The sequence below is a fragment of the Ixodes scapularis genome, unplaced genomic scaffold (genome assembly GCF_016920785.2).
Source record: "Ixodes scapularis isolate PalLabHiFi unplaced genomic scaffold, ASM1692078v2 PGA_scaffold2__306_contigs__length_199485367, whole genome shotgun sequence".
Classification (NCBI taxonomy): Eukaryota; Metazoa; Arthropoda; class Arachnida; order Ixodida; family Ixodidae; genus Ixodes; species Ixodes scapularis.
In genome coordinates, this window is record NW_024609857.1 from 90,216,521 (window position 1) to 90,227,196 (window position 10,676).

A 10,676-nucleotide genomic window follows, 5' to 3' on the forward strand; every position below is an offset into this window, starting at 1 on the left:
CCAACTAAAAACTTGAAAGCTTCGGGGCCCATTGTTCTCCATGGGGCCTTCGGTAAGTCGGTGACTGCGGACCTGATGTTATGTACCTTTACGTGCGAACTGTGACAAGTATGACACGGGACCTCAGGTGGTGTCGCTTTGCCCGGTGACAGATGAGCTGGCAGAGGGATAGACGCGCTCATAACACCCGACATCTATGAAAAACTCGTGAGGCTCAAGGGCAAGTTCGAGGCTGATTCCGGATGTTTGGACCCGGATGCGTGCTTGAAAAGGGAAATTGAGTACGAGGAGGCTGAAATAGTGACTGATGTACGAAGGTACAGGCGTAAGAGAATTCCGTTAAAGGCCGACGACCGGACCCGAGATTCTGCAAGGCAGAAGACCCTCCTCCCCATGGGGGAGGAGGAAAGAGGCAACGGTGGACAGAGTAGAAGGGGGGAGAGGAGGAAGCAAGGGAAAAGTGGAAAGCGCGAACTGGTCGTCGGTCTTTAAGAGCAACTCAATGATGGTTTCCTGAAGTAGGCCTGGAAGGAGGCTGAGGATGAGACACACAGCATGGTTGTTCATGGGGGGGGGGGGGGGCTCTTATATCACCGCGACGACATTAATGGCCGACCTCTAGAGCAGGTGGTGCTGCCAACGTCCAAGCGTGACAAGGCACTCGAGCTGGCGCACGACTCCCCGTGAGGATGCCATTTTTCACAAAAAACGACTAAGTAAAGAATAAAAAGCGAGTTCTTCTGGCCAACAATGACTCAAGATGTCACAACCCACTGTCAGTCGTGCTATGGATGCCAGATATAGTCCAGGGATCACATACTTGACAGAGTACCGACTGTACCCCTCCCATGACCCGAGCTACCATTTCAAAGAATCTTCGTTGATTATATTGTTTGCTTTGGGCATATCATGAAGTGCCGAATGAGACAACGGGGGTGCACCTCTTCGAAATGATGTTCGGCAGAGCACCGAGCAGCCCATTTGCTTTATGGACTAGGTACTGGATGGGGAAATGGGCTGCCCCAATAGGGCTTAACTTGCCCCCTGAATCATACCTCCTGCAACTTAGACAAAGGATGCGAAAATCCACTGATGTGGCACAGGAGAAATCCAGGGCCAGTCAGCAGGCCTAAGCAATCACAATACAACCTGAAAGCAAGGGACAAGTCCTTTGCAGTGTGCAGCATGGCGCTGATCCTAGAAAAAGATTCCACTGGTAAGCTTAAAGGGACCATGAAATGATTTTAAAATCGAATTTCATCCACCGCACGTCGTAAAAGGTGTGAAAAGGAACACAAAAACACAAGACTAGGGAGCCAAAAAAAATTATTTGCTATAGAACTTTTAAAAGAAAACTGGACTCTTTTGCGACTTCTTTCCTTCGAAAGCTCTGCCTTTTCACTACGATGCATACGCAGAATCGGTGCACGTCAGCCGAATCCACATCGCCTATTGGGTAAGAGCCTACCTCACCAGCACCGCGATCGTAAACAATAAATAGCCGGCGAATGTTTCCTAAAAGTTTTGTTAAATAATATTCAGATCCACATTTTGTAGCATAATTAGAGATGTGTGGCGAAAATTGCCAAATTTGATAATGCTGAGAGCCAAGCGCCATCTATCGTGTGGTAAACGAAGCAACTACTGCGCGTGCGCAGTAGGGCAGGGACAAGTTCAGAACGGTTATTTCCTTTGGTTTCCTTCCTCTCAAAACTCTGACTGACTGAACGTTTATTTTTCTACGTGTTCATCTCGCGCGTGCCGACTTCAAGCAGCAAGAAAGAAATGTACTTAAAACAAACCACGACGAACAAGAACGCTGGATCCACAAACACCCGAGAAGAGCGACAACAGCCGCAAATCCCGCTCTGACGAAGCTGTCAGAATATAGGCCTAGCAGGCACTCCGACTCGGCGCAGCGATGCTTCGTCGCAAGACCGTCTGCCTACGACCGGCTGGCGTACTGAATGGAATATGCCCGCGCTACCCTTGTGGACCCTTCCGTATTATAGTTTGATCGCTGACCTCAATTTTAGGTTAAGAGGTGAGGTCAATCTCTTCCCCTTGTTTTCCGAGGCAGTGTTGACGAACACTCGTCGAAAAGGGACCCTCGTCGATCCTCTCCTTGTTTTGTGTGATATAGAGCTGAAATAAACGCTGTATGGATTACCTTCGTAGCACGGTATGTACACTTTGTTATTGGTATGCCATTTTTATTCTGACAGACTGCACGTCACTGTCGAGCTGTAACAGTTCGTGGGAGGTATACGTGCAATACCGGTCCAACCTTTCTTTGCCGAGTGTCGCGTCAGTATCGAGTTGCAATTGTAAAAGATCGGTCCCGAAGCGCTTACCAACAGCGCGAATACAGCACTTCATCAAACGCGCGCGTCCGCTCCGAGTGTGAACAGGTATTTACGTGGCTCTTGCTGACAGTTCAAACGTATCTTTTTTTAACGTTGGCTCGCTCCTGCATCTCCGAGACCGCGAAAAACGCCGCGGCAAATTGTTCCCATCTGCACTTCCCAACAGGCATACCGGCGTATGGGACTAGTCCCATGCTGTCGCTGTAGCGCAACGTATCTCATTGAATTTCGTTCAGCTGCGATGCGGCGATGAGAGGCGCCGATTCAGAAAATACGTCGGTGACATCGGCGCAGTAAAACCCACCGGCGCACCCCAACTCGCTAACGCTCCCATCTCCTACTGCAGAGAGAACTTCCGGTTCCGGAAACATCGTACGTCACGGCTTGTTTTGCGGTCAAGAAAAAGTCGATATTTCATTAATTTTTTGTGTAGAAGTTAATAAACCGAGACGAAAACGGATGCCTGTTCGGCATTCAGTGAACATTGACGGTTTATTGTAAAAGTTATCTGGAAAAAGTAAAAAAGTCATTTCATGGTCCCTTAAGGGTAAATGGCCCAAGCAGCACAGAGTTGGCCAGTCATCGGCCAATGGCTGGCAATGGTCCTTGGCCAAGTGGCCAGACAGTGGCCAGAGACTGGCCGGTGACTGGCCTTTATCTGGCCATTGGCCAATGGCCACTGGCCATCAGCCATCGGCCAAGCATTGGCCATTGAATGGCCACTATCTGGCCACTGGCCAAAAGACCATCGCCAGAGAGTGGCCATTGCTTGGCCAAAATCTGTGCTGCTTGGGGGATTCGCCCAGTAAAAATTAAACAGCAGGTAAGAGACCACAGTTATCTGGTGGAGATGCTGGATGAGAGAGAGCGGCTCGTCCACGCAAAAAAACTGAGACGGTACTATGCTAGGACATATACTGTAGGCGTGGTCTTTGAAGCTGATGACGCGTTTGGCTCACTGGAATACAATACGTTCCTGTGAGAGCTTGGTAAAGCTGGCAGAGCAGGAGATTGGCCACACGAAGCACTTGACTCAGAAGCAATGTGGAAATCTCGCGAGCTTGCAGACTGAATTCAGTGGTGTTTTTTCAAAACAACTTGGGCAGCGCAGGGTCGGTGTCCACAAAATTAGGATAATCGAAGAGGCAAAACCCATGCGGGTATATTTGTATAAGGTACCCATGAAGCTCAGGGCAGAGGTAGAACGACAGATAGACCAGTTGCTGGGCTGGGACCTGATTTATCCGGTCGAGAGCCCATTCAGTCACCCAGTGGTGTGCGTCATAAAGAAAGACGGCACAGTGAGGATGTGCATCGATTATCGATGCCTAACACCATGACTCAACCAAACACATTTTTCATGAGAGTGCCAATGGAGCTGGTGTGGCAGACAGCCAAAGCGAACTTTATCTCGGTTCTTGACATGACGGGGGTTATTGACAGATTTCCGGAGACTATGAATCACAGGCACGTACTGCCTTTGCGACGTCTTGGGGGCTCTGTGCGTGGAGAGAAATGCCCTTTCAGCTTCGGAACTCCTCTGCCATGTTTCAGAAGGCAATGAACCAGCTGCTTGCAGCCCATACTTTGTATGTGTGTGCGTACGTGGACGATGTGGCAGTGTTCTCTGAGACCTGGGAGGAGCATATGATTAATCTTGCAGGGGTGCTGGAGACCATTGGAGAAGCAGGTGCCACCGTAGACTGGAGAAATGTCAGTTTGGCCAAAGGGAGGTGAAATACCTCGGTCATATAATTGGAGCAGGCACCCATTCTCCAGACCCAGAGCCTACACGCGCGATGCAGAACCTAGAGCAGCCAACTACCAAGAAAGAGTTAAGAAGCGTGTTGCGCCTCTTCAACCATCGTGACTATGTGCCACACTTAGCAGAGCTGGCACTGCCGCTGACAAAACTAACAGCTAAAAGGGTGGCAAACCATATTCCATGGGATGCCAATGCGGAAGCGGCTTTCAATGATGCCAAAGGAAAGCTTGCTGAGGCACCTCAACTTGCTGCGCCAAACATGGCAAAAAAGTTCATGCTGACGATGGATGCGTCTGACTTTGTGGAGGGTGCTTGTCTCTCTCAGGGGGATGAGAAGGGGAGGGAACAACCCATAGCTTTCCTGAGCAGAGAGGCGTTCGCAATCGTGTGGGCGTTATCAAAACTCGAAACCTGGCTTTTTGGGGCTAAAATTAAGGTGGTCCTAGACCACAATCCACGAAAGTACCTCACCCTCACATCCCCAAGCAGTGCACGTCTCACGCGATGGCTGCTTGCGCTCCAGTGCTGCGAGATAAGTATTTCACATATTAAGGGATCAATGAACCAGTGCGCAGATGCGTTGTCTAGGCTCAGAGTCGTGACCTAGAACGGTGGGCCCTGAAATATGGGTTCGGGCTGACATGACATTCAGTGCAATGATCTTTGGAGCCTCCCATATGAGTTGTGCTAATCGTATCTTATGTGCTAAAGCATGGTGCTTATTGTGTTTTTCTTGTGTTTGCTTTAACTACGGATGTACTGCAAGGGTAGAGGTTCATTCTGTAGCAGGGGAAGGTTAGAGTTTATCACCGTTCCCTCGTGCAATGTGGATACCTCACGTCTTAGTCCTTGAGCCTTCATGTGCATTTGTTTTGGTGTGTTGCTCGTTCTTGCAGCCCGATCAACACAGTTGGGGGGAATGTTAGGTTCCAGGACTTTCGGGGACGCTGTGTTCTATATATATTCTTGTTGTTTTTTTGTTTGTTTTTTTGCGACGTGCTCAAAAGAAAACAGGCAGCCCGCAATGTTTACGAGTCCCAGACGCGACGGCAGTTAAAGAATTCCAAAGTAACCCAAAGCTCGAGCACAAGGGTTGGAAATGTGGGGAGGCGGCGAGAACTACCACTGCGTCAGAAAGATCCAAGGGTTGCAGAACGACCCGACGAAGTGAGCAGTGATGCTGACCAGACGCCCGGGGAAGTGGGGACAATTCCCGGAACTTTGGGGGCGTGCACAAGGGAGAAAGGCAGTCTACGGCTACGCTGAGCATTGGGGGGGACAAGATGATGTCAGACTCAGATAGGACTCGTGGGACTTGAAGTTCAGATTTATAAATCAGTTGGTGCGTATATATAAATTGCATATATCTATCAGTTGGTGCATATATATAAATTGCATATATTTATCAGTTGGTGCGTATATATAAATTGCATATATCTATTCGTATCCTTCACTTGGCTGTCCCTCTGCCACTACATCTCTGTTGGCCAAGGCAGAATTGGGGTTGCAGTCATTACGTCTGTGGCGACCCAACAAAAGAACTTCAACTTCCGTCAACAACACTAGAGAGAGACAAAGAGAGAGAGAGAGAAGAGAATCTTAAGTCAAGCTATACATGTTCACAAATATAGGGGTTCAGTGAAGAATCATTTATACCCTCATGAGCGAGTGCAACAGAATGGGGGTGGCATTGGGGCCGAGTTTCAGTGCTAAGAAGTCGGCATTCATGGGCTTCGGGGACAGAGGAAACACTGAGGTGGAAGACCTGAGAATCCAGGGAGGACTAGTACCGTGGGTAGCACAATACAAGTACCTGAGGACCCACATTCAGGAGGGCCAAAACTACCTCAAAGACCGTGAGACCAGGCTCCAGGCTAAGGGCAGGAGGTCTAAGCGAATATCGACCGCCAGAGCCCTCTGGGGTTACAACTGTTTCGAGATCTCCCGGGCGGTGTGAAAGATGGTGGCAGTGCTGGGCCTCACCTTTGGAAATGGAGTTCTGTGCCTGTCATCCCGCATGCGTGTGCGCCGAGAGGTGCACCAGAGAGAAGTGGGACCGGCGGCACTGGGAGCCAGACGAGGAACACCTAACGAGGCAGTGCAGAGGGACATGGTCTGGTCCAGCTTCGATGCTAGAGAGGCCCGGGCCAAGCTGGGCTTCGAACGACACCTCTGTCATATGCAGGACGGGCGGTGGGCAAGATAGGCCTTCAAATACATCGCCCTCAAGAGACTCTAGACTGGGTGGGTGTGACAGACACGCCAGCTGTCGCTCAGGTATCATCTAAGCAGCCCTCTCCCCTACCCGGCTCCACAACAACAAATAAAAAACATCTGCTTGAGAGTCACTGAGACCAAGAATGATGGGTGGGCAGGGAAGGCGAGACAGAAGCCAATAGTTGCCTTGTAAACCAGAGAAAAACAGGAAGTGAGGAAGATCGAATTTATGGACAACGGCAAGTGGAGTATATGTCTATTCGATGCCCAAGGAGGCATGCTGTGAACGCGCATTGTTCGCGCAAAGTAAACGGACACTGACGTGCGGTGCACCCTGTACACAAAAGAGGCAGAAGAAATGCTACAGGACGTCATCCTGGAGTGCGTCGGCCTGCAGTCAGAATCGCTGTGCGGTGGAGAAATGGCGGTGACGTTGGGCTTCCAGGAAATCGACGAGAGCGACGATAGAGGCAACGACGGTGCCGACAGCACCGTGGGCAGGGGCCTGAGGCCTATGCCGGTGGTGGAGTGGACAAAAAAAGACTAGACCTCTGGTGGAAGAGAAACCAAGAAAAAAATAAGAGATGAATTGGCTAAATCCAGTAAGATGGGATCTCCCGATCAAAAAAGGTTAGCCGCATATCCATATCTCACAAGACAAACTCAATGTATGGTGTCAGAAGTGACCCGTCCCAGGAAAAGGGCGGTAAACTAAGAAGAAAGCCGAACCATGAACGTGCTCGAGCCTCCTGAGGGCTTGAACTTGACAGGAAACATAGCGGAGAACTGGTAATGGTTCAAACGTGTGGAACTGTATCCAAGGGCGACGGACACTACCATGCGAACCGACAAACAAAGGACAGCCATCTTGCTTCATGCGGCGGTACCCGATGCCATCGAAGTCTACAACACCTTTACTTTTGCACTTGAAGAAAAGCAGGACTACCAGACAGTACTGAAGAAGTTTTGAAGAGTACTGCATGCCCCAGAAAAATGAAACATACAAACGGCAAGTTTTTTCGTTCACGAAAACAACAAAGCGGTGAGCCGTTTGAACAGGTAGGAAGCATTTGAAGAAACCATCTCTGACTCTGAGGACATGGAAGTTCCACCAGAAGTGCCCAACGAGGACAATGTGCAGCACCAGGAAACTCGTGACCATGAAAGTGAAATAATGGATGGTCCTACAGACCATCCAGCGCCAGTGCCTATGCAACCTCCCACTAGAGTGTCATCAAGACCAAAGAAGAAGAAAGTGAAGCCTACTTATGATGAACACTTCAGCCAAGCATGTTAGTCAAGTTGTAGTGTTTTGAAGTTTTTTTTTTTTTTTAGGAAGAAGGATTTATCGGATCTGATGTTAATGTCCAGTTTCAGCCAGCTGTAAAGAGCAGTCTGGCAACCTCAATAAACCAGTTTCGTTACAAGACAAACTCAATGCAGAGCAACGTCTCCTCTCAGCACTCAGAGATGTCCATGTGATTGGCGTACGCGCCTGCGCAGCGCGCTTCTTGGGAGCTGTCCAGCCGTCTCGCCGTTGTCCAGCCGTCTACCGCGTCACAACCACTGTCGTTGTCTCACCGTTCGTGATTACTGTTTCTCGGAGTTTTGTTCACACTACGGACACTACACACGCAGACTTATGCCACAGTTGGCAGACGTCGCCGAATGTCGTAGACACCAAAATGTAGTGAAGAGTGCAGCGCAGACGATGCTTGCGCCTGGCACACGCCCGCACCGATCCCGCCTATCGTTGCGTAGAGGATCACGTGACATCTCGTACCACATTTAGTCGTGTTCATGGCGGCCTTAGGCCAATGTTGCTGGACGGAGCCAAAGTTTCGGTTTACATTTCTGCTCGTGTTTAAAATTAGATTCAACAATATATATCCCATTTTTCACGAAGCAGATGGCGCAGTGTTTTTTCTTTTACTAGTAGGGCCAAGTGAAAGTGTAACTGTTCAGTCACAGCAACACCACCCAGCTCTAGCAGACTCAAACAATCGACACAACTTCCAGAGAGCAATCAACAATCTAGCAGAGTAGTTTCAAACCCATTTATTTGATTACTATTATACTCCACTTAACCCTTAATGTTCGTTCTAGTCGCACTTTCCATGTCAATTACAGCGATTTCACGTCACCCTCGGGCCGACTGCAAAACTACTTCAATCATCTGGAATCAGATGGCATTGACATTTTCAACCCTAACCAACCTCATTTTAGGAAGTGCTTGCTTCATGTATTGAAATAATGTTCATGCTTTGCAACTATTCAATTCCTGTGTTTTTCCTTTCGAGCTGTGTGAGGCGACCATACTTTTCTTGTTTGCGTTTATGTGCTATCTGAAATGTTACTAACAAGTGCACCAATGTATAGGCTTTGGCTGTTTTTGGGCACTCAAAATAAACAAACAAACAAACAAACCCAAGGGATTGTTCAAGACCGTTTTGGCGGCAAATTTTCTGACTACTGTATAATCCCATAAAGGCAAGCTCCCCTCCAGATATTGCTTATCCCATTTTTCTGGCCATATATCTATAATGGGGGTGGCCAGGTGAACAAATTGAAAGAGCCATACAATGTGACCATTTTTAAGTGAAGAGCCACAATAAAAAGGTGGGTGGGGTGGGGGGGAACTGTTTCCATCTTTTTTACCGTTCAATCGGTGGCTATGGCAAATTTGACTCATAAAGCAATTGCTCAGTATGTTTCGTTATTGGGAGTCTCCGTTTGGAAGACAATGACCTTGGCCGATGTGCGCACTATGACCTAAAGCTGACAAGGTGAGAGCTGCCTTTTTTTCTATATGTCTGGTATTGGGTTAGGTTTACCAGGGAGCCGCGAACCATGCTTGGGCCCCTGCTGCATGAGGCTTGCGAGCCGTGGTTTGGCCACCCCCGATCTACTGTATTGGTATCGGTTCCCATTACATGCGAGTTCGCACCGTGAAATGCCAAGTTGCTTATAACATGCCTGCAACAAACATATAACGCCTTTTTTCTTGTCGAAGACATTTTTGTTTAATCTTACTGTATATATTTATGACTTTTTGCTGCTGCCCAGGCCACTGGGCTGTAGGCATGCACTCAATAAAATATCCTCCCTAGAACAAAAATATTCCGAAAAATCCCCCACCCCCCATTCTCATCAGACATCATGCAACGTCCAACGGGAATCCCATCAACCTTGTAATCTGCGGTACCGGTACGTCTGACAAGGAGTTGTAGCGGGTTCAAAGGATTTTTGTCCGCGATCTGCGCGTGCGATATTGGTTCTCGTAACACGCGGGTAGACCCCGCGGGTTTTTGCATCGTCAAATGCAAATCTGCTGTGTCCGCTCTCCGCGGTATCGGTCCCCATGACATGGGAGTTCGCGGCAAGCTCCTGCGTGTCCTTCGCACCACGTAAGACGAATCTGTTGCATCCGCAATCCACGTTATCGTTCGCCGTGACACAGGAGTCTGTAGCGAATTCCTGCGTGTTTATGGCATCGGGAAATGCAAATTTTCCGTGTCCGCAATTCACTATATCAATTCCCGTTTCACATGGATTACAGCGGATGCCTTGGTGTTTTATCGCTGTGTTCTTTTACAGTTTTGCTGCCGCATCCCAAAAGATGGCCCGCCCCATGTTTTTCACCATTTATCTCTTCATTTTGCTCGGGCGTCCTCAGAGGATTTCACAGTATAGTGCATCAAACATTGTCATCAGGTAACAGCGGTTCTTTCTTGGCTGGCCCCTGTTGGAAGAACTGCCGAGGCCCAAGCACACGTGGTATGACCAGGGCTGCGAAAAGAGGTTCCCAAGACCCGATCTTTCAGAATCTATCCCGTAAGAATGTACTATTTACAATTTCAGGTGTTGGACAAATAGGCCCGGCCGGTGCCTGGATGCTAGGACTGGTGCTTCGAAGAAGTCAAGCAGAGCATGTAGGATGTCGGGCCTTTTCATCTGGAACCCTGTTAGATAAAACAGTGTTTGAACCTTCCAAGAATATGGCCAGTGTTTGCAGTGTGTTTATGTGTTACCTATTAAGAAATTGTTGTTTTCTTCCAGAGTATTTGTAGCAAGTATTTTGTCAAGTACTGTAACCCTTTAGGATATGTGATCCTATCATGGGATAAACATATTCTGATGAGTTCTGATGTTAGTACAATTGGTGGTTTAAGTGTTGTTTTTTTTTAAATATATTCTGAGTGTTAATGAGAGGTCATGGTATCCATTACTAATTCCTGAGCTTGCCATAAGATGTTTTCTCTGCAATTATTGGCTGCCAAAGGTATTGTGATAGTAACATGATACAGAGTTCTAGATCAGGGGTTCTC